Source organism: Phasianus colchicus, chromosome 1, assembly GCF_987193195.1.
Source record: "Phasianus colchicus chromosome 1, bPhaCol1.hap1.1, whole genome shotgun sequence".
Classification (NCBI taxonomy): domain Eukaryota; kingdom Metazoa; phylum Chordata; class Aves; order Galliformes; family Phasianidae; genus Phasianus; species Phasianus colchicus.
The window spans coordinates 101356399-101381262 of NC_143436.1; the positions used below are offsets into that span (position 1 = coordinate 101356399).

At 40.9% G+C, this 24864-nt stretch overlaps 1 long non-coding RNA gene across 1 annotated transcript; it reads left to right on the top strand.

Moving 5' to 3' along the window:
* The first annotated feature begins 118 nt into the window (after window positions 1-118).
* On the top strand, window positions 119-17071 carry LOC149919909 (uncharacterized). Its single transcript, XR_016458851.1, has 3 exons — window positions 119-1531; window positions 14218-14320; window positions 16240-17071. It is a non-coding gene; the product is annotated as an uncharacterized LOC149919909 (long non-coding RNA).
* The last annotated feature ends 7793 nt before the right edge of the window (window positions 17072-24864 follow it).

Consider the following 24864-nt stretch of genomic DNA (forward strand, 5'->3'; position numbering starts at 1 on the left):
GGAGCGAGCTACTGTTCTCCGCCGCGCCTCGGTGCCAGCACCGCCCCAGGGTTGCGCCGGCGGGGCGGAGGGGCGGGGCGAGCCAGCGGCCGCTACAATCCGTGCGAGCAGCGGGCGCCCCTTCTTTGGCGTCGCTTGGGCTCTTCCGGAGCCTGGCTGTGGTGCCTCCCCCGCGGCCGCTGGGGGCGGCTGAGGGGAAGCGTAGGCGGTGCCACGGCTGACCTGCTCCGCTCCCTCTTTTCTCTACGCGGGGCTTTCCGCCGGGGGCTACGGGCGTGATTTGCGCTTAGTGTCCTCATAGCGCACCCCGAGTGCTAACGTGCCGGTGATGCATACTGCACAGTGCTGTTTGGGTCCGAGTCACTGGGTCGCGTGAGAAATGCAGAAATCCTCTGTGTATAGGAATTGAAACTGGGAAGATTAGCTGAAGGCAGGGAGAAAAAAATCAGGATTGCCTCTTCTGCTCTGTGCTGGTGTGGTCTCACCTCGAGGGCTGTGCGCAGCATTGAGCACCGCGGTACAAAGGGCATAAAACGATTAGAAAGTGTCCAAAAGAAGGCTGCAAAGTTAATGAAGGGTCTACAGAAAAAGACATATGAGGAACAGCTGAGGTCCCTTTGTTCAGCCCAGAGTAGAGGAGGCTGAGAAGAGGAGGCCTCGTGGCAGCCTGCTGCTGAGCTCTGCTCTCTGGTGACAGTGACAGGACTCGAGGGAAGACATGGATATGTGTCAGGGGAGGGTCGAGCTTGGGTGTTGGGAAAAGATACTTCACCAGGCGGTGGTTGAGCCCTGGAACAGGCTCTCAGGGAGGTGGTCATGACCCCAGGCCTCACAGAGTTCAAGGAGTGTTTGGAAAACGCTCTCAAATATCTGGTCTGATTTTTTGCATGATCCTCTGTAGAGCCAGGAGTTGAACTCCATGATCCTTGTGGGTCCTCTGACTCAATATTCAGGCTATGTGGTGTCATCAATGGGATGCTATTCAGAGAGACCTAGACAGGCTTGGTCTTGGTCTTGGGCCCAGGTGAACTTCTTGAGTTTCAACAAATCCAAGTGCAAGGTCTTGCACCTGGGTTGTGGCAACCCATGCTACCAGTTCAAACTGGCAGATGGAAGGATAGGGCACAGCCCTGCTGAAAAGGAACTAGGAGTACTGGTGGATGGAAACTGGACATGAGCCAGCAGTGTGCCCTCACAGCCTGGAAAGCCAACCATATCCTGGGCTGCTTCAAAAGAAGCATGGCCAGCAGATCGAAGGAGGTGATCTTACCCCTCTACTCTGCACTGGTGAGGCCTTGCCTGGAGTACTGTGTCCAGATGTAGAATCCTCGCTGCATGAGAGATGTGGACACGCAGAGAAAGACCACAAAAATGCAAGGGATACAGCACCTACCCTACAAGGACAGACTGAGAGATCTGGAGCTGTTTAGCTAGAGAAGAGAAGGCTCTGGGAAGTCCTAATAGTGGCTCTCCATATCTAAAGGGGGGTATAAGAAAGAAGGAGACAGACTCTTTAGCAGTGTCCATTTTGGTAAGACAAGGGGAAATGGTTTCAAACTGAAAGAGGGGACCCTTAAAGGTCAACTCCCCTGTTCATTGCAGGGGAGTTGACCTTTAAGAGTCCCTTCCAACTCAAATGCTTCTATGATTCTGTGATCTGATACCACATGAATATACAAAGCTGGCAATCTATGCTGAATTTTAACAGTGTCCGTTCATTGGCTCAGGATGAGCTTGCTCTAATGTGAGCTTTCTAGGAAAGAAATCAGTTCTTGGGAATTGTTACCTTTCACTCCCTTGGGAGGAAGGAAAGAAAGTTACTGCTAAACACAGAAGTTGAGTGCATGAAAGGAAAATGGAAGAGGAGAAAGGAATATATAAGAGAAACAGTGCTAAAGTTTCATGCATACTTGTTTGACATGATGGGAAATAACCAAGTACTGACTGTAAGTGCTGTCTGAACGGAAAGTAAAACTAACTCAGCTCCATGCTTGCCTTCAGAAGGTTAAGCAGATTGTGCCTTCCTGAGAATTTCCACAACTCATGGAAATTACCTACAATGCATTTCTATATGTCAAAAGTAGGGTTACCTATGAAACAGCTACTTCATCTTCCAAAATCTCCTCTCTCCAAACACATTTGCCTGTGGTTTTTATGATCCCTTTCACCATATTTTCTTGGAGCATTTTTTCTAATTCTATCAGTAAGAAAAAAGAAATGTTGCTCTTTAGTAAATTCCTCTGCAGCTTTTAAGTAGTGGGTAGACTTTGGATTTATTTCTGTTGAAGGGCAGCAGAATAATTTAATCTCAGAGCTTCCTGAGATCTTCCTTGAATTGCTTTTTCCACTGGCTGACATTGAGCTTGGGAGAGCGGCTATACCTCCTCTTTCCTCTCACTGTTTGCTTATTTGATATGCATGAAAAGTGGCAAACAAGCAGCAGCCTGACTTCGTTGCAAAAACAATATTAAGAGAGAAAAGAATGTGAGCCTGGGGTGGAGGATTTACAAACATAAAGAAGAAGCTGGACAGATGATGGTAGTGAGGATTATAAAGTATATAAATAATGGCGTATTTTCCCCTCCAGAATCTGATGTTTCTACGCCTCGTTGCCACAGTGTATGAGCAACTGTGAAATCCAATGGCAAAAAAAAACCATAAATCTTGTTAGCAGATGAAGTGGAGGAGGCAGTATGGCTATTGGTAATTGAACTACTTTTCTTGTAAAAAAAAAAATAGTTTAAAGCACAGAGATCACTGCACTAAAAAAGTGAAAGAAAATGTTGCAGGTGCAGGATTATGAAAAAACTCCCACAACACCGTTCAATCTTAGTGCCCATGATGTGGTTGTACATATACATACATATACATATTTTCTTCCAAATCCCTCATTTCATCAATATACATTATTCTAGCCAGAGTTTACTTTCACTGGAAAATTATGTTAGTAGCAAACAAATCTGTGTGGTTTTTTTTTGTTTTCTTCCCCCCCCTCCCTTTTTTTTTTCCCCTGTCTGTTGAGATTGTGTTTTCATTTTAGGAAGGCTTTGGTAGTAATCATATTTTAATAATTCCCACTGCTTCACATTCCCCAGCTGGTTGGTTGTGTTCCCACGCTGTTTCCTCACCATGTTTCAGTCTTGATGAGATGACACAAGGGACTAGATAACTGATTTAACAGAAAGAAAATTAATTCTAACTCACATCAACTCATTACTTCATTGCATAGTACAGCCCTGTAAGCACTGGTGGGAAGGCAGCTGTAGGAGTAATACAGAACTGAAAGTGATACTCTGCCCCCTGTATCATGACATTGTGTCTTTAACTTCACTAGTTAATTCACTCTAAATAGGTAACAGTCTTTTGAGGGCACGTTAATTCCAGTTTCCTAAGTGAAGATATAGAAGTTCTAAAGTTAAAATGTATTCTTACTGAAATGTACAGGAGTCAAGGGAGAGGTGGGGTTGCTTAGGCATTATTAAAAATACTGTGGCAAGCTCCCAGTGGAGAATATAAATAGCGTTAGCACTGTTGAAATGAAAGTGTCTGTGTAGGTGCGCACATGTAAATTAAAATATACAGGAAAAGTTAAAATTCAGTCTAGGTGAGGTCTGCCCCTATGAAAATATCTAGAAAGTAACATTTCCAAATCAACCTGATTTCATTCTCTTTCTTTTCTGCTCTCTTGTGAGTTGGGGAAATTCTTTTTTCCTCTGCATGACAGGTGTCTGGGGTTTTCCAGGCACTCCTGTGAGTCTTAATGTTCTTCAGGCAGTTCTCTGCCAGCAGCTAATAAATATAGATGTATTTTCTTCACTATTCTGGTTTTGTTTAGTCTTGTGAGTTTTCTAGCTTTTTGTTTGTTTGTTTGTTTATTTGTTTCAGATCTCGTTTCAGCATCCTGCACCCCCTCCTAGTTTGTTTTAACTTTCAGCCCAGAATATATACATGTACAAATATCTTGCTATAGTCACTATCTTGACTCTTCTGTTTTGTGAACTATTGTCTCTTCCTATTTTTTTCAGTCCTCTTTCGACTTCACTCAATATTTGACCTTTTCTGTCATGTATTTTAATTCTTTATTGACTAGCCTTAGTTCTCTTATTGTGTAGTGTAAAAATCTGACTGCAAAGAGGCAGTTCCTTCATCTAGCCATTTCCTTCCGTTTGGATCTCATGATCTTATGGCTACTCCGAAATGGACTAGGGTGATCAAGGACAAAAACAAAAACAAGCAAAGAAAACTTTTTTTTTTTTTTTTAATCAGCTCTCTGAAATGACTGTATCTTCAGCTATGTTATTACTGTATTTGGTGTAAAGCTTTTTGGAGTGGTGATGTAATTCCTGCATCAAACTAGATGTAGCATCACCAGTCTTAGCCCTCAGTCCCAGACCTGCTCATTTATCCAGTCTCTTTGCTATATCTGCCCTTTGGGCTATGATTCCATGATCGTCTTAGCAGCAGTGCCAGATTAAGTGTTCCCAGCTTCTGTGCATTTTATTCCTGTTATTTTAATTTGAGTTATGTGCTGAAAAGTAACCATCATCAACCAGATTCCTGTCCAGTTCACTGCATGATTACCCAGACATTCATTTTGGCACAACAGAAGTTGTGTAGAATGCAGCAGTAGAGATTAATTAAAACAGCTGCATGAATACATAGGTAATGATAGCCTAAATCTTTCTTCTTTAGCCTCTTTCTGTTTTTCTATTTTTCTCCTTATTACCATTTTCATTCAGTTCCTTTCCTAAATGTCTTTCCCATTCTGCCATACAAATCTAGGAAATTTCTCCACTGATCACTTTATGGAGTGTCTGTGTCATTTTACAACATGAAGCTGTTTCAGGGTAGTGTCACACCACCAGTCTTTATCTCTTACACATTCTTCTACTCACTGATTTATGTGCCTTCATTAAATTGAGATCTTCAAAATTTGATTTTGTTCACTAGTGACAGCAGAAGATGTAGACTTGTTCTGGACAGTAGGTAAACTCAACAGTAACTTGAAGAGACACCACTGAGGAAAGTTTTAGAAGGTAACCACAACACCAGTGATCCAATTCACAGCTGTCATCTCAGTAAAACAGCCAGAGAACCATTGTTTTTTTGTTTGTTTGTTTGTTTGTTTGTTTTGCATGAAAATTGCTCCTGAAATTGAATATCCAACTAGTGTGAAAAATTAGTCATGGACAAACATGTTCTGAATTGTCTGAGGTTAGAAAAAGAAATCTACAATTGTGTACATTAAATAGTCCACACCATGGAGGAAACTGAGCCAACCTGAAATTATTCCTTAGTCATAACACGCAAGGGTGGAGCAAGCAACAGGCTGTGTATTGTAAGCAAAGGGTTCTCACAGATTGATGATTGGAGTGGATCAGGGACTTGATAAGTCAGTATGTGGCTGTTCAAACAAGCCGTGAATGGCAGAGGAGAGAAATGACTTCTTTACATACATGTTCTGGGAAGATTTCCTAGTAACTCGTTTATCCTCATTCTCTGTTTGGAAGAACACATGTGATTTCCTAATCCTAATAAGATGTCAGTGATTAATTATCATGTCGACATAGCACTTCATTTCTAAATGTTGTTTATGTGTTGATTTTTCATCCATAGATTATTCTTTACAATAAGAAAGCCCATTTATTGATGAACCAGAGCTTTCTACACATTTCAGCTTAACTGAATGTGTTGTTTCCTGCCTCAGCCCTCTGTCTCCCATGGCCTCAGTTTCCTCTTTGATCATCCATCAGTTCACAAATTTCTGAATTTCTCCCAGTTACTGGAAGTACTCTCACAATCTGAGTACAGCTTTTTCCTATCCAAATCTCAGCACTTACTAATCTTCACTGACCTCTCAACATCATCTGTCAGTTTCTAAGATAAAGTCTTCAGGTAGGCTTTATTTTTTCATTTTGTCTGATTTTCCTTCTAATTCTTGGCTATTTCTCTTAAAGCAGCTGATTCTTGTCAGTCAGCTTTTAATCACTTTTTGTCATACATCCCCGAAGTTATCACAGCTGTGAGGACTATCTCTCGTTCTCTTATCCATGAACTTAGCACTAACTGGCATCTTATTCTAATGACTCATAGTTCTCCATTTCTATTGCTGACTTGTCTTTCCTCATCTGATCTAAATCCATACCTTTTTGGCACTTCCTTCAGGACAATTACCATGGCTAACAGAGGTATAATACATTGAGATAATATTTTTTCCAATAATTTAGGCCTTTAATTTGAATACAATGCCTCTGCATTATCTAACTTCTTTCTACATATCGACTAGAAGATTCAGTCTTGATGAGTGTCTCAGCTGCCTGTCACTTCACACCTCAGCTATTAACAACTTCATTGTCTAATTCCTGTGCCTTTCAGTGTGTTCTTCTGAAGTTCATTCAAAATTGTATTGTGAGGATTATCTTCTTTGCTGACATAATGTCTCTGTCTCTCTCTGGCTTTTCAGTTCATCAGCATCAAAGGCAAATTCTTTGTCCTCTTCAAAGTTTCTGATCAATTGGCTCTATGCTGAATCAGCTTTATTGTCTCATTGAGCATCAACCCTCATGTACTGTCTGTCAGTAATACTAGTCTTCACTGTCTCATTAGAGTATTTCTCACACAATCACCTTTGGCCTTTTTACAAAATGCCTCCTCCTTTGTTGGAAGTTCCTCACAAATGTTGAAGTTGAATTAGTTCATGATGTTAATCATCCAAGACTTAATTCTCCATTGTTGAACAGAGTTGTTTCCCAGAGTTGAATATGTACAATATAGTCACTGTGCTTTGTACCTTCCATTCCCTTTCCAGTAATAGTTATCCAGTTGTTCCATTCTTTTGAAAACTGATAAACTCTTCTTTTTATTACAAATACTTACAGTTGTTACCAAAGCCTTGAGGTTGCCAAACTGTGGTCTGCTGAAAATCATCTTAAGTAGCTTGCAGTCCCATGTTGCTCAAGTGGAAGTTTCATTACAGTTTTGGCAGACAGGTGTATAATATTACATGAGAAACTTGGGGAAGTGCCAGAGATCAACGGTTCCCCAAAGATGAGTAGCAAAACTGAGTAGTAAGAGATCTCTGATTTCACAGCAGGGATAACCTCCTACTCATAGTGTTATAGAATATTAACATTTAATAGCTTTCCACATTTTGAAATAACAGCTTGAAAATAATACAGTAAGATAGCTACATATTTTATCTATCTACTGGACAAGATTAAGGTACTGATTCTGAAGTATGTAGATATTTTAGCATCTTAGCAAATCTTTACTTGCTTAAAGAACTGATTTCATTAGCTTTGCTATCAGAATACAGAAATAGTCTGTTGTCTTCATACTGCAGTCTTCTGTAGCAGCAAACACAAGAAAAACAGCTTCATGCTACTGTCCTCCTGTATCTTTTTAATGTTGAAACTGCTCTTTGACAGAGTATTGGTAGGGGCTGATCTGTTAAGTGACTTCTTCCCCCTTTTGTTAATGAGAATTAAAGTTCTGTAGGCAACAAACAAACAAACAACAGTACCCAGCAATAAGAATAGGAAAAATCAGCTGCCTGCACAATGTATGAAATACAGCAAACACTGTGGCCAGGTTATTTGCTTAGCCCTGCCTTCTTCCTGCTATGCCTGTGCATTTGTACTAATTATACAATCAGAATCTACTTATATTCGCAGGAAGAAGAGTTAGTTCCATAACACCATGTTAGGAATGACCACCATTAATTCACTTCAGATGCCTAAACATAGGACAAGATGGAAAGTAGACAGAAAAACCCCATCAAAAGATGTAGCCTGTTGGTTTGAGATATACTGTGTATAATACATTCAGTTACATTTCTAATCACACATGCAATCAAAGACCAGCTGATACAGAAAAGCATCACTGGAGATTATCTGATCCAAGACCCTGCTCTGAGCAGACCAAGACAGAACAGGTTGCCTGAGGCTGTATCCAGTCAAGTTTTAAACATCTCCAAGGATGGAGACTCCACAGGACGAGCAATCAGCCCCACTGTTTAACCACGCATACAGTAAAAAGTTTTACTGCATAATCAAATGAAACAAAGGTGGTGTTTGGGGGCTACAAATATGTTGAAGGGTCTAGAAGAAAAAAAGTGTGAAGGTGTATGAGATGTATGAGGAGCAGCTGAGGTCCCTTGCTTTGTTCAGCCAAAGCAGAAGAAATTGGAAGGAGGACTCATGGCAGCCTACAGGTCCTTGTGAGGGGAGCAGAGGGGCAGTGCTGTGCTCTGCTTCCCGATGACAATGACAGGACCTGAGAGAAAGTCCTGTCCTTCATATGTTTGGAAATGGCTTCCAGGATTATTTGTCCTATCACCTTCCCAGAAGCTGAGGTGAGGCTGACAAGCCCATAGTTCTCTGGATGTTCCTTCTAGCCCTTCTTGAAGATACAGATGATATTTGCTTTCTTCCAATCAAAGATTTCTCCTATTTGCCACAGCCTTTCAAAGATGATTGACAGTGGCTATGCAGTAATATTGGACAGATTTCTCTGCTGTCATGGGAGCATGACATCAGATTGCCAAGGCTTGGGTATGTCCAGATTGTTTACATGCTCCTTAATGTGCTTCTCCTTCACTGAGGGTTAAGTCCTTTTTGCTGTAGTCTTTCTGCCTAGACTCATGGACCTGCAGCATTTAGTGGTATTCAGTGGCACTATGTATTGTGGTCTTCTCCATGTTCTTTGTCACCAGGTCCCTGTCACTCTACCGTGTTAAGTGGAGGTCCCATAATTTCCCTGGTCTTCCTTTTGCTGCTGATGTACCTTAGAAACCATTCTTGTTGCCTTTCACGTTCATCACCAGATTCACCTCTAGGACGTCATTGGCTTTCCTACCCCCATCCCTGAACATTCTGGATTTCTGTCTATCTCATTGATTCAGTTTACCAGCCTTTGTTTAATGCAGGGGTGCTCTGTGCTACTGCCAAATGCACACGCTACCTCTATTGAGCTCAATGAGAAGTAAAAATTGTGTTTACTCATGTCTTTTTAGTTAATTAAAATTAAAATGATGCATCACTGTATGTACAGGCTGAGCCTTAATCTCTAAAAACCGTCAGATAGTATTAAGCTCATTGCTGACAGTGGCCTAGTTTCTACTGGTAGATTCATTAAAAGTTTTAGTCAGCAAAGTCAGGAAAAAGTAGTGACTGATAGTCCTGAACTGAAATGACGGGGAAAAAAAAAGCCCAAACCCAACCTGTTTTGTTAATCCATCCATGTACATGAAAACAGCACAGCAGGATGAGGGAACTAATCCCATTTCAAATCAGATGCCTGCTGGTTCCATTTAATGAGCATTATGTCTGTTTCTTTTTTAACCCTAAAATATCTTAATACTTAGAAAAGCCAATCTGATTTTTAAAAATATTTTTTAACTACAACTATAGAAACCTGGATTAATTCTGAATAATTTTCAGGGGATGTCTGTGTTTCTCTTGCTACTGAGATGTTAATGTTAGGTTCCTAACATAATGATATATACAAGGCAGGGCTTGATCAGCACCTCCATTAAACTAAATGAAGGGCTCTACTGTAAGAAGGGAATGTGTGGTATGGACAGGAAGCTTAGTGGTAACTTTTCCCTTTGGAGCTCCAAGAGCAGTGTCTGACAGTCATGTGGGAAGAGACTTGTTGGCCAGCTCATCACTGTTGACCATCATAGCCTCGGAGAAGAGACTGCTGACGCCAGCAATGTTGAGTTCCCAGCTCTCTGTGGTTTTGCTCTGTAGAACTCCTCAAAATGGAAGGGGCTGTGGTTGCTAAGTGTATTTCTTCAAACAGCTGTGTAATTCACAAGTAGGATGCCCATGTTACATAGTTTTGCCCTGCTAAACAAATTCATATTTGATTCAGAAGCAGCAAGACATGCTACTCTCCTTATCATTTTGGGGGTAAAATAGGGTTGCAACCTTTTTGAGGTGAAGGCTGCTAAATTTATCTTTCAGCATACATCCTAAGCTTTTGTTGAGTGATGTTTTATTTGTTGAAAATATTTGTTGAGTATTTGATTTACTTAAAACAGGTACATCTGAAGAAGTGCAAACCAAATAACAGAAGATAACAAAATCCTTTGTTATGAAGTCCTGAAACATCCAATTTAACAGTTTAGACTGTAGTGATATTTGTATTTCTTGAACAGCTCTGGCAACACTCTGGGAGATAAGAAAAGCCTCAATACAGATAAAAATATCTTCTTGTCTTCTCATATCACAGACAGATTTGTGAAAATAAATGAATTTGCTTGATCTAGTGGGTAGCAACCCTTCCCACAGCAGGGGGTTGGAACTGCATGATCTGTAACATCCCTTCCAACTAAAGCCATTCTGTGATTTCCTGCATTGTACACATTATTCAAGTGCTTGCTTCTATAACTTGCCCAAAGATGGATTGCTAACTACCATCTTAACTGTCACACTGCATGCCAGATTTCATTCCAAGTGAAATATCTAGAAAACAGAATTATTATAGAGTTCTGTAGGATTTCTATTGATGAAATCTCCTATAAACTTTTATCTACTGAATACATTTTCTGGTGTGTAGGAAGGAATAACTAATGTTGCAGATTGTCTTAGGGTTGAGAAATTTAAAACATCTCTGTCCTCATGCATCTCTAGTACTTTATAAATATTTAATAATCTCACATTCCAGTCTTACTGCGTAGAGGTGTTAACATCCTTCTATCATAGGTTCCTGTCTTCATTAAATTTACAAGAAAAAAACCCTGAGATTTCTGTTTGTCTGCCAAATATAACTGAAATTGGAGAAAAATCTGAAAATAATTAATGGTAGTAATGAATATGTATAGACAGGTGCATTCTTTGAACAACCATACCTATTCACAACTATGCAGTGAAGCATTCTGAGCTGTTGGTCCCTAGAAATTAACCAGGAAATCATGTGCTTTGGAAACATTCCCTGAAGAGATCTGGCTCTCATGGTGATAGATGAAGAGGCTTTTACTTAATAGTCATGTAATATAATGAAATTTAGCAGTTGCAAGATGCCCATGTGACATGACAAATTCATGTTCTTTAGTACTATGAAATGTAAGCAAATGATAACTGTGTGAAATTAGCAGAAATAAAATGTGGAAGACAAAAAGTAGATCAAAAGTAAAGTATAGGCTGTAATATTCAGTAAGGTAAAAGTTTTAGTTTTAGTAAAGCACTAGTAAGAAAGTTACCCACTGGGACAGAAATCTTATCTGATTTATCTAAGATGAGAGATAACGCATCAGAAAAGACAGGTGTCAGCACTTGAGAACCTCTGCACGCACTGTAGTTTTAAGGACAGAGGAAAACTTTGTGTATTTGTCTTTATATCATCTTAATTATTAAAAAAAAAAAAAAATCACATAAGGTAATCAGACATACTTAAACTAATTTAATCTAGATAAGGCAAATTGCCTCACATTGGATTAGCTACAAGTTTATTTACGACTTGGTTTTCTGTCTATTGCTTCTAATCTTGTACATATGGGAAGCCTGAACTTACATGTATATTTGCTTATCTTAGCTGATGCTAAATTTTCTTATTTACTATTATATGCTGTAGCAGTACTCATATGCTATCACTGATGATTACTATATGCTATTTTGTAAATAGGATGTATTGTTCCTGTCTTATAAACAAATCGTAGAGAAAAATAAACAGCAGGCAACCTACAAAAATGACTATAAGCAATACCCATTTTTCATTGCTCTGTTCCAAAAACCATGTTAGCGTGAGTGTCCAATGTACCATTTTAATTTGGCAACATTTATATGTATATGTTTGTTCAATGTATCATGTGATATGTAACATAAACGTATACGTACAAACAGTGCTATATGTATATATTGGCAGTTGTCAAAGATCAGTCTTATATAGCTGTGCTATATCATTACATATGTATCAGCCGAAGAAAGATATTTAGAGAATTAGGAGCATATGTTGTTAAACAAAGTTAAAACATTTCCATGTTGAGAAAATCTTTGCTCCAAGTCCTCTTCTTACACTGATCAAACTACTGTCGTGGCACTGGCAACTGAAAGGATAGACACACTGCAATAATAGCACTGTGGTGCTGACCTACTTGAGCAAGCTGTATACTAGATAGAATGCAGTGAGGTAGTTAGGCTCTTTTTGGTAAAACAATACATGGCTTCCCAAATCAGCATGCAATTTGAAACATGAATGACCAGACACATCTTTTTTGCAACTCAGTTATGGAATTGTTATATTTATCTACATCTCACAAGGACACCCATTGCATCAGAGTGATGCAACATCTTCTAAGTACAAGTTAATTTTGTGCCAGCCAAGGCCACAGGCTGCAAAAAAAACTAGACAGAAATGTGTCCAGGGGTGAGATGTTTTCATTATTTCTTCTTCTGATGTCCATACTATAGCTACTACCTGCTTTGTTTCTCTTTCTCCCACCTGCCCATACAACAAATAAATACCAACTCTAAACTCATAGCTTTATTGAAAGAAAAACGTGGGAGAACATGTGCTGATGATATGGAATGTCTTAGTGTGAGAAATAATTTGAAGTTCATTCCTTAGAATGTTTCCTGACAAAGTAAAGTAGAAAACAGGTGTGTCAAATAGCACTTCTACTCTGTTTTTGAAGGGAAAGGTAACAACTGGCTTCATGAAATCTTGAGGACTGTAAACAAAATCTGAATGAAACTTCTATTGGTTTTCAGAGCAGGTTTATGTAAATATTGTTTACATTCACATGACATGCAGGAGCCAGACACAACATTTCACAAGTCTGCAAGATGCTTCTACAGACTTTAATATTTCTGGTTAGAACTTTTAAAGAAATCTAGCCTGTTCATTCACTATCATTCCTGAAATAATTATCTAGGGCACATTTTTGAAAAAGCTATTAAAAGAAATAGCAGATAAAGATTGTTGACTTGGAGATTTTTTTAGATCTTTAGTGTTTAGAAATCTGTTCCATAGCTAGCAGCACAATATTACCAATAGTAGAGAGAACAAGATTTTGTGTTTTTCCTTCAAACTGCTATAGGTTTTTGACCATAGATCCAGAAAGCAGCTGTTCAGATTGGGAAAAACATGCTAGAGACATTAATGCTAAGACTAGAGAAGAATGCCTGGTTAAATAAAGATAGGAAGAGCCAAAAATAGGAAGAACGTAGCTAGCAGGACTAAGGAAGTACAACTGGAAGAAAATGAAGATCAGGAAGCAATTTCTCCTATTAGTTTTCAGCAGTTTTCAAACTATTCAGTTATCTTTCTATATGTTTCTATATGTTTCTATATGTTTCTATATGTTTTCTATATGCTCTGTCATATGGATATGTTGCAACTTCCCGTTTCTTGCTGCAAATCACCTGGCTTCTCAGCCACTGCGTTAATACAAGAAATTTGATCAAATCTGACAAATAAAAATGTTTTATTGTTCAAAACAAAAGGAATAATGATATCCAAAACCGTTTTGCAACTGCAGCAGACACAGCCACGATTAAGATGCCATTTGGAGATTCCAGATATTCTATGTGTCAAATGTGACTCTGGCTCAGCTTCATATTTTGCATTATGAATGAAGGTTGCCACCATTTTATTTTTAGGCTATTTCTCATCTAATAGCTGCCTTTTTATTTTATTTTGGGCTTGCTACAGAGCTTGTCCTCTGATTATCAAGTACAGCAAGTGTAGTGTTAACATCAAGAGGAGCCTGCCTGACTTGTATACTTGATGTTAATGAAGCTGTGAATTTTGTCATATTAGCCTCATTTGCTTCCCATATGCTTACTCTCGTTTTTCCCTCAGAAGCTGCAACTCTACTTTTCATCTTCATTTATATGCCCAAAATGTAGCTAGCTTAATTACCAATTATAACCTTCCTCATTTAAAAGCTAAATCAACTGGAAACAACACTAAAAAGTGTCTCCCTTGAGAAGAGCAAAAGACTTTGTGTTAATTTTCTTCTCATATTTTGATTAGTATGGAGCACTGTGTAACTTACAAGTTAATCTCCCCAAATGATGTCAATTTTAGATTGAGATGACACATGCATACTCCTGGGAGGAACGTCAGAGGAACCTACATTCTCTGTCTCCTTCAACTCTGACCTGCTGCACAAAAATACTTCTTTCTTGGAAACTGATAATGAAGTACTGCAGCAAAAGCACTGGCAACAGCTTTTTATTTATGTCCATCTTTTCTTGTTTTATTTCTTAGCTGCCTGACCTGTGCTATTTCCTCGAGTTTGAAAGTCCCTTGTGTGTTTCTTCCAAATGCAATTTCTTCTGCCTTGAGAAATTAGAACTGCACAAGCTTCAAGGTAGGTTTTGTGGGGTCCTGTCAAGCAGTGAAAGGCACAATAGCTGTCAGGCTTGATATATATGTGAATACTATTGACTACCACAAAACATACTTCCAATCAATGCTGTAAAACTCCCAGACGCTCTTTAGTTCCTGAGTGAATTTACTGTTCTTTGTGACATTCTCCATTAATACAAAAAAGACTAAAGTAACTCTTGGAGAAACAGATTTGTGGCTGGAGGGACCCCTGGGGGACCAGGAAGGCGATGCTGCCTGCAGTATGGAGCAAAACAGCGGTAAGCATGCTGCAAGGCAAGGGGACAAGTGACAAGTGCTCTGCAGGATCGTACCTGGGCTCCATCCAGAGTGGGATGGGAGGACACTCTGGGGGCAGTCTGCTGAAGTGGGAGGCAGGGAGCCCAAAAGCAGCTGTGCTTGGAAGTGCTGGGTAACAACGTATCCTTGTGCTTCTTGCAGCTGGCCAGGCTGGGACAGCTCTATAGCGTGTCTTTTGTACCAGCAGAACTGCGGCTCCCTGGGTGGGCTCACAGTAGTTTTCTCCTACATGGGAAATATCAATCCACACAGGTACTTAGACACCAGTGCCTATGGTACACCTGGCTACAATCACGCAAATGCAGACACATGCATCCCAAAGAAAAAGCGAGTGATGAGCAGGGAAATTCCATCCAAAACAGGCATAGAGGGCAGCACTGCTCCAGCTCGCAGTGCTGTGTATTATGGGGCAGATGCAGCGTCCCTGTGCCTTTCTGTTTGCCCCCAGACCTGCAGCACACACAGCACAGGGCTCAGCTGTGACCCAGGAGCAGTTACCTTTCTATCCTGGGCAGGGTGACCCTGTGTACTCTATGTATACCATCATGTTCTCCACCGGGATGTGCCAACAGCATTTTTCTTGTTGTTGTTCCCCCCAGGACAATAAGAGAAAGTCTCCATTAAGCCAGTAGAGATGTTCCTGTTTCAAGGTGTGCAGAAATCCCCACCTGCAGTGCTTTGAACAAGGGCTGGTGACAAAAAGCCCAGGGCTGCAGAAAGCAGAGGGAGATTGGTCTGTGCTTTATGGGGCACATCCTGGAGCAATTCCAAGATCCTATTTCAGTACCTGTGGGATCACACGGAGAAATTCTTAAGTCTGAATTCAAATGCTGGTTCATCAGTGACAAAAGTGAAGGGAAAGTGCATGAGGAGAGAACACGACTCCCAGGGTCAGCATGGCCATTCCCCCATGAACGCTGCTTGGGACAGGGCAGGATGGAACAGGGGACGCTCTGAGGGACAATGGGAGAGATAGAAGATATCTCCAGTGTGAGACAAGGACCTTGTTTGCCCCTTGACCAGGGAAAAGTAAGGGCAGCTGGAGAGGCTATATTCTCAGTGACGTATACTCCTGGGCTGAGCCTTCAGCCTTCTGTAGGGCTCCAGCTGTGCAAGATCATTCTCTTTAGGACTGTCCTTCAGGTGTGTGGCCATAGGGGGGGGACTCATGCAATACCAGTGTCCAACCCATTTCTCACCCCGCTCCTGCTACTGGTACAACCATCTCCTTTGTCACATACTTGTAGCTGAGGACAAGAAGCCCTTCCCTACCCCACTGCAGAAGACTAGGGATAATGTGGGTCCGCTGCTGAATGAGGGGAGTGTCCTGATAACGGGGGATGCTGAGAAGGCAGAGCTGCTGAATGCCTTCTTTGCTTTGGTCTTCACTTCAAACACTCCCCCTCAGAACTCCTAGACCCTGGAGGGAAGAGAGAGAGTTCAGAAAATGGAGAACTTCCATCTTGCTGAAGAGAGGATGGTGTGGGAGCATCTGGGTGGGATCAGTGTGCATAAATCCATGGGCCCTGATGGGATGCATCCATGTGTGCTGAGGCAGCTGGCAGAGGTGATTGCTGAACTGCTCTTTATCATCTTTGACAGATCTTGGAGAACAGGAGAGGTGCCTGAAGTCTGGAGGATATGGCAAGAAGGAGGATCTGGGAAACCACAGGTCGGTCAGTCTCACCTCTGTCCCTGTGAAACTTGATGGAACAGGTTGTTTGGGATACTATCTCCAAGCAATTGGAAGAGAGAAAGGTTATCAGGAGTAGTCAGCATGGATTTACCAAGCGGAAATCATGCTCGACCAACCTCATGGCCTTCTATGATGCATTATCCTCTGGGTAGATGGGGAAAGAGCAGTGGATGTTGTCTACCTTGACTTCAGCAAGACAGCTGATACTGTCTCCCATGACATCCTGATAATGAAGCTGAGAAAGTGTGGGATAGATGATATATGGTGAGGTGGATTGAGAACTGGCTGACTTGCTGAGGTCAGATTTTGATTATCAGTGGCACAGACTCTGCTTGGAGACCTGTGACTAGCAGTGCTCCCCAGGGGTTGGAGCTGGGTCCAGTCTTGTTCAGTGTCTTTATTGTCAACTTTGATGAGGGGATAGCATTCACCCTCAACAAATACAATGACAATACAAAGCTGGGAGTGGCTGACACACCAGGTCTTGCCATTCAGCAAGACCTGGACAGGCTGGAGAGCTGGGCAGTAAGAAACCAGATGAGGTTTAACAAAAGCAAGTGTAGAGTCTTGCACCTGGGAAGGAATAACCACAAGTAACAGAACAGGTTGAGGCATGAGCTGCTAGAGAGGAGCTCTAGAGGGGTTGGACTCAATGATATCTAGAGGTCCATTCCAGCCCCTACGGTTTTGTGATTCTGTGATTCCTCAAATTCTACATGGTAGATGGCTGCAGACATAGTGAGCATTCTTCTATGAATGTGGCATTCTCAGAGAAGTAATTAAAAAATAATTGTTTAAATAATGTCCAATTTAAGAAAAACAAAAACAAAAACAACCAAACAAAGCCCATAGAAGCTTATTATAACTATCTTTAAATTTAATCCTTATAACACCAGGAAATTCTGAGCTGAAATTTAATAGAACAATATGTTTTATTTATTAATTTTTACTTTAAAGTGATAAATTCATGTGAAATTGCCTGTGAAATACACAAATTCATCAAGACAGATTTTCTACTTAATATCATGAATAAAAGTAAGAACAGCGAAGAAGTGATAATTGCATTGCAAAATTGATAATTAATTTACAATTAGATATCAACCATTGCTAGTATAAGTCACAGAGTAGAGATCATAGGAATCACAGAATATAGAATCACTCAGTTTGGAAAGGACCTTAAAGATCATCAGGTCTAACCACAACCTAACCATACTACCCTAACTAACAACCCTCTGATAAATCATGTCCCTGAGCACCACATCCAAACGGTTTTATAGGGATGGTGACTCAACCACCTCCCTGGGGAGCCTATTCCAGTGCTTAACAACCCTTTGTGTAAAGAAATGTTTCCTGATATCCAACCTAAACTTACCCTTGTACAATTTGAGGCCATTTCCCCTTGTTCTGTGAGAAGAGACCAACCCCCCTCTCACTGCAATCACCTTTCAGATATTGGAAGAGAGCAATAAGGTCTCCCCTCAGCCTCCTTTTCCCCAGACTAAACAGCCCCAGTTCCTTCAGTTGCACCTCATAAGGCATATTCTCCAAGCCCTTCACAAGCCTTGTTGCCCTTCTTTGGACCTGCTCCAGCACCTCAATGTGCTTTCTGTATTGAGCTGTCAAAAACTGAACACAGTACTCAAGGGGGGCTTCACTAGCCCCAAGTACAGGAGCAGGATTACTTCTCTAGTTGTGCTAACCAAACAATTTCTAATACAAGTCATTGGATCAATGTAATCTTTTTTTTCTGAAGCTGCTGAAGCACTATTGTAAATGGTTTAGAGGCAAAGAACTGGGAGCAAGAAAGAAGAAACCTCAAGTCTTATTTTAATTAATGTATTGTATGCAAGATGCCTTAACAACGATATATCTCATGCTTTCCATTTGTAGATGAAGGCCTGTGGACCTCTGGAAGCAAGCATGGCCATCACGCACCACACTGAGTGTCAGACATAAGTCTAGTATATCCCTCACAGATGGCTGAGGCAAAGCTATTGAAGAACAGCAATCTAAGGTCAAAACAGGAAATTTTCTGTTTGCAGCCCACTTCTTCGCCCCTGAGAAAGCTTTATAGCACCTCAGTAGAGTGGAAAAACCTTAGTAAAACTGAAAATCAAGTTTATTTTTTCAAATCATGTTTGTTGCTGAAGAAGTGAAATATTATATCACTTTAGGTTAAGGTGATGTTCTGAAGACTTTCTTCACATCAGGGGTTTAGAAACCGTATCTATTATTTTAGATAGAAGCTTAGATTTCAGAGCACAGATTTATAACAGAGAATAAAGACTGCAACTTGTTTTAATGCAGCTGGATTAGAGAAAACATGGGGGCCTGTCCTTCAAAACAAAGGCTCACTCTTTTTCTCCTGTAGTGATGACATAACATTTACATTTCAGCAGATAATGAGCTAGATCTTTCCAGCAGACCAGCCCCACAGGGGACTTGTTCCAAAAGCTTAAGTGTTATTATCCCTTCCATCTGCTCCCCATGGAGCTTGAGGTAAGCTATTCTTAATGCCATATGAGGATCACCATTTCTTGAAAGCAAGCACACTTTTCATTTTCTGCTTTAAACAAGGAAGATCTTATTACTCCCTGTCTTTTTTACTGCAGTCACCATTACTGCTGTTGATTGGTAATTCACCAGTTTTACAGATCCATTTTTCAGAGTGCATGAAGTGATGGGGAGTTTGCTGTCATTGAAAATGGGCCCTTTGGATGTACTGAAAGCCTCAAAATGTTATTCATGTCTCACAAAAGACCATGAAAAGCAATCTCTGTTGATTTTCAGTAGTTTCATAGTCAACAGCTCCTTTCCGTAACTATGTTTCTTTCCTATTTCTTAGCCCTGAAGGATGTTCCAGGTAGAAAATAAAATGAATGCCAAGGATACACGACTTTATGCCAGAGATCTTTCATCACAGCTCCTTCACCCTCACCTGCCTGCAGTATCTCTACAGCTGCTTCAGCCTCTGGGAAGGATTAGCAGAAAAATCCGTATTAAGGGCCAGAAGATCTGGCTTCCAATTATGGAAATGGGATCAGTAGGAAATTAATAGCATGCAACTTCATGCACCCTCCTGACCCAAAGTCTCCCCAAGAACCTAACAGGGGCACTTTGTCACAGTGGCTCTTTGACGGGGGCATTCTCTTTTCATACACTCCTCCTGGCACTATTGGTGCTGTACAATGCAGGGAATCCCAACCAGCCAGGCAGTGCAGTGGGTGACCAGCAGGAAGCAGCCCAGTTTGTGTGCATCCCCAGTATCCCAGCTGTCTGAGAGTGGAAACAAAGCCTGAGGTGTGCAGTGTGAGTGAGAGACCAGTGAGTCGACTGCTGGCTGCTTCAATTGGATGTGCTATCATTAGTGCTGATGTGATGAGGCAAGTGCCCCAATGTCCAAGGTGAGAAAACTGGATCTAGGATATTATCATGAATGGGGTAAGCAAAGCAGGTTGGCCTTGGGAAATATTTCTGAACTACAAGAGGAGTGATTTAGGTTAGATGTTAGGGAAAATTGCTTTGCTCAGAGATTGGTGAGGCATTGACGCAGGCTGCCCAGAGAAGCTGTGAGTACTCCATCACTGGAAGCATTCATGGCCAAGTTGGATGGGGCCCTGGGTAGCCTGAGCTGGTGGGTGGCAGCTCTGTGTTGGACAGGGATTTAGAACTAGGTATGCTTTAATGTCCCTTCCAACCCAAGCTATTCTGTGGTTCTATGATCTGTGGTTTCCAAGAGAAGTCTGTGGTGCTGTGTGAGACTGTGGTGCAAGAAAGGACTGGAACCTTCAGGTGAAACCCAAGGAGCACAGCTGACACGGCATCACAATGAACTCTTCCACAGGGAAAAGTGAGAAGGGCTGCAGTAATTTTTCATGCTGTTCTACAGTCTTATTGCCATATCTCTGAGACCTCCCTTAGTCATTCCTTTCTGATTTGTACTCAGACTAGCTTCCTACTCATAGGAGCCTTTTAGATGCTTTCATTGTTTTTGTGTTTTATTTTGTTTTTGATTTTCCACTGAAATAGTGTACACATGAAATATATACAAAACTATTATAAAGAAAACAAGCAATTCACTGTGTGTCTTTCTTGGCATTACACTGTTTTTCTAAAGAAAAGTGGTCTCAGTGATTGTACTGCATCCTTGTACTTTGGTAGAAATGCTGCAGCTGGTAGCTGGCCACAGGATTTGTACTGATTTTGCAAGGCCTCTGAGATGAGGCCTATCAGACATCATTTGATTCAGCTTGTCCTGGCCTGCCTGGATTCTTGTTTTTACATCAGGATTTAGATGTAACAGTAATCTTCCAAATGACCAAGTGGCTACAATTATGTTCTTTTACTTTGGCTATCTTCGCATGGTATGACTGTAATTTTATGTAGATAGCGGTAACAAGCAGCTGTTCTGCATAGAGCAAGATATTTATGGCTAACACAAGGACACAGCCCTGGTATGACACAACAGGCCTTGAGAAGTGAAGCGCAGGACACAGTGTGTGTGTGTTAGTAAACATGAAAAATGACCTTAAGTTTTTCCTAAGAGGTAAAGAAAGCAGTGTCAACACCAAACTCCAGCTGGCGAAGGAGTCAGATTCTGATGACTTGTCCTCCACCCATGCTGAAACCACTGATCTTGGGGTGCAGAGGGGCAGTGACAGGGTAGCACAACACTAGAGAAAGGGGCAGATAATGAAAATATGCATGTAACATTTAAAATTCTATTGTATCATCATCATCAAGGGACTTCTGAAAATATTAACCTACTCCAAATTGAAAAAAAGTCTGGCTTAATATAAGTACTATTCCCATAAAACCTGTGGGCATTAAATTACTGCATTAAGTCATAAAAATTAAAGAAGAACCCCCTATGATTTCAGTGAAATTTCTGTTCAGGCCCTGGGTACTCAGGAAGCTCGAAGATGCTTTTGTTAACATCAGTGATCCGGACTTAATTTTCTGTAACCCCTTGCCATTTTTTTCAACTCAAGTAGTATGAATTCAGCAGTCATCGACTTGTATCATTTGATTTCAGTGACTTTGTAGTCAGCCCATAATTTCTAAAAGATTCATTCTTTAAGACTGATGATGTAGGTGGGAGAGCACATTGTTAGGAAATGTAAAACTACATTTTGACAAGGATGTTAAAGAAAGGATATCCTTCAAAGTGCAACTGAATGTCTCAATTACTATAATTTCTGTAATTGCTTTTTTCTCTTTTGAATTTGAAGCAGATAAATTGCTATTTCCTCCCACTGAAACAGTGAGAAGAGAAAAAAAATGTATCAAGGGTAAACTTTCTTCACACAATTGCAGCATGATCACATAGCCCACAAATCTGAGTGAAGAATTTTGCTCCAACGCTGCAAACAGCATTAGAAGTGTTTGTAACGTTAGGCCTGTGCAGAAACAAAAATAATTTATCAGAGCATTTAGGTTTTTGTGCTGATGATAAGCCTTCTGTGGGACCATAGACGCAGTCCATAATCTGCTACAAGGGCAGGACAATGGGCCCTATCTGCCCAATGAGCTCAATAGCAGCAGGCCTAAGCCCAAAGTCCCTTGGCGAGAGAGGTATTTAATTAATTTCTATACTTATATAAAATAGCCTCATTTGATTCCAGTGGGGATAATTTGTCATTCAAGCAAGGATCTTGTCTTGAATGCAAATGTTCCCTCAGAATCATTCAAATGAAAAAATGCAACGATACATATGTAGATGTTGTTAATTTGTTTGTTACTAGTCATCTAACATAGGACTTTGGATCATCTGCTTTCACTTTTCTGGTGCAAGTATGTCTTCATCCCTCCCCAAAATGATGCAGATACAATTGGAGTTTGATCCAGCTACCTATAGAGTTATTTTATACTGTGTGGCATGTGCAGAACATTACTGCTGTTAGAGTTGAACATTGTTCACTTGCTGTTGACATAACTAAATTACATTTCAGCCATCCAAGTACATTATTTCTGCACTGTGAGTTAATATACAGTAATATATACAACTGCTAACAGCAATTAGTCCAGAGATAAATGTAAGATCTCTGTAAAAAGGATTAACTACTGTATACCTAAGAGCAACAGCAAAGTGTTTTCTTTTGAATATCTGATCTTGTAAGAAGAGATAAGTCACGGCATCCAGGAATGACCAAGAGCTGTGGTAATCCTAGGTGATAAGAGAGAACTGGTCTGTGCCAGATGTATCACAGAATAACAGAATGGCCAGGGTTGGAAGGGACCTCAAGGATCATGAATCTCCAACCCCCCTGCCACACACAGGGCCACCAACCTCCTCATTTAATATTAGACCAGGCTGTCAAGAGCCCCATCCAATCTGGCCTTGAACACCTCTAGGGACGGGGCACCCACAACCTCTCTGGGCAGCCTGTTCCAGCACCTCACCACTCTCTCTGTAAAGAACTTCCCTCTGACATCCAACCTAAATCTTCCCTCCCTCAACTTAAAACCATTTCCCCTTGTCCTGCAGTTATCAACCCTTTCAAAGAGTTGATTCCCCTCCTCTTTGTAGGCTCCTTAATGTACTTAAAAGAGATTCTCTCTCTCTCTCTTTTTTCTTTTTTTTAATCTATTTCAAATCTTCTGATGAGACTGCATCATTGGAAAGAACATAGTTGGCAAGGTTTGTGAGGATATATTAGAAAGCTAAAGCTTATATGCCTGGGATTTTGGCTGTTTTTATTTTTTTTTATTTTTATTTTTATTTTTTCCCCTACAATATTGATTGCTCTAATAAAACCTGACTTCTTTGTATTATTATTATTATCTTCCTCCTCATCGTCATTATCACTGCCATTATCATTATTATTATACTGCAAATATGTTAAAAGCTAGAAATAAAAAAGAGCATCTGGCTGTACAACACTTGGTAGTGCAATGTGTGACCACGAGGGAACCTGGCCTCTCCCAGATAAGTCAGTCCTGAGTTGAGAGCATGGGCTTCCTCTATGATTTATGAGAAGTAGACACTCAAGATGTTATTAATGAAGAGCAGGAATGACTGTAGGAAATACTAAAAACAAGTGAATATGCTCTTGCCTTGGACTTAAAACAATTTATTCTGGGTTTCACAAGTTTGATTCTTCTTTAAGCTATCTCCAAGACTCTGATGAAGAAGAGACTGTTAATAAAGAACATGTAAAGAGAGAGATATGGTGATTTTTTTTTTTTTTTTTTTTTTAAGCTAGTAGCTCAGTATGTAAAATTCTCACCACAGTAACAAAAGCTAGGATTATGTTCTTCCTCCTACTGAAACGCTGTAAATCTGTATCTCTCCCAGTGAAGTCAGACAGTTTGGTATCAGAACACTTCCTTGCACAGGAAAAAGATCAGAGTTTCTGTCCTTCAGTATTCTCTGTTGCATCAGTGTAATAATGCCGTAGTTGTGCTATGATATCATCGCCTTATGTTTGGCTCTGCAGTTGACAGGAGTGAAAAACCAGACCTCTGGCTCATTTAGTCTGGGATGCCTATATATACAATGCTACCACACCTTAGGCAGCTCCAGACACAAAGTGCCAATGGAACTAGGTATCCCAGTGCTTCAAAAGGCTACTGAACAGATAATGTACATTTTATTTGTATTAAAGAATGGTTGAGGGGAACTGCCCAAGAAGGGTAGAATCATAGATTCTCAGAGAATCATATAATGGTTTGGGTTAAAAGGGACCTCAAAGATCATCTAGTTCCAACTCCCCTGCATTGGGAAGAGTTGCCAACCACTAGATCAGACTGCTCAGGAGCCCATCAAACCTGGCCTTGAATGCCTCCAGGGACTGGGGCATCCACAGCTTCTCCATGCAGCCTGTTCTAGTACCTTACCACCCCGTGAGTGAAAAATTTCTAACTCAGAACAGGTTGCACAGGACCATGCCCAGGCAGCTTTTGCATGTCACCAAGGAGAAAGACAAGAAAGCCTTTCTGGGCAACCTGAGCCAGTGCTCTATTGTCCACATAGTATAGACGTACCTCCTGTATTAAGAGGAAACCTCCTGTGTTTCAGTTTGTGCCCATTGCTTCTTGTACTCGTACTGGGAATGACTGAAAAGAGTCTGGCTCAGTCCTCTTTGCATCCTCCCATCAGGTGTTTGTGTAAACTGCTAAGACTTCCCTGAGCCTCCTCTTCTCTGTGCTGAGGCTCACCAGCTCCTGCAGCCTTTCCTCATAATTGAGGTGCTCTAACTAGAGCCCTACATTGGATGTTGGAGAGCCCAGCACTGAAACCAGTAGTCCGAGTGTGACCTGAAGAGAAAGAAAGCTCACCTCCTTCAAACTGCTGACAAAGCCTTGTCTAATGCAGCTCAGGATATCATTAGTGTGTCCTTGTGGCACACTAAGTGGCAGGGACGCACACACTTTTGGCTCATGTTCAGCTTGACATCCACCAGGATCTCCAGGTTCATTTCTACAGACCTGTTTTTCAGCTGGGTGGCACCCAGCATATATTGGTGCGTGGAGTTGGCCCTTCCCCGGTGCAGGAATCTGCATTTCTCCTTGGTGACCTTCATGAGCTT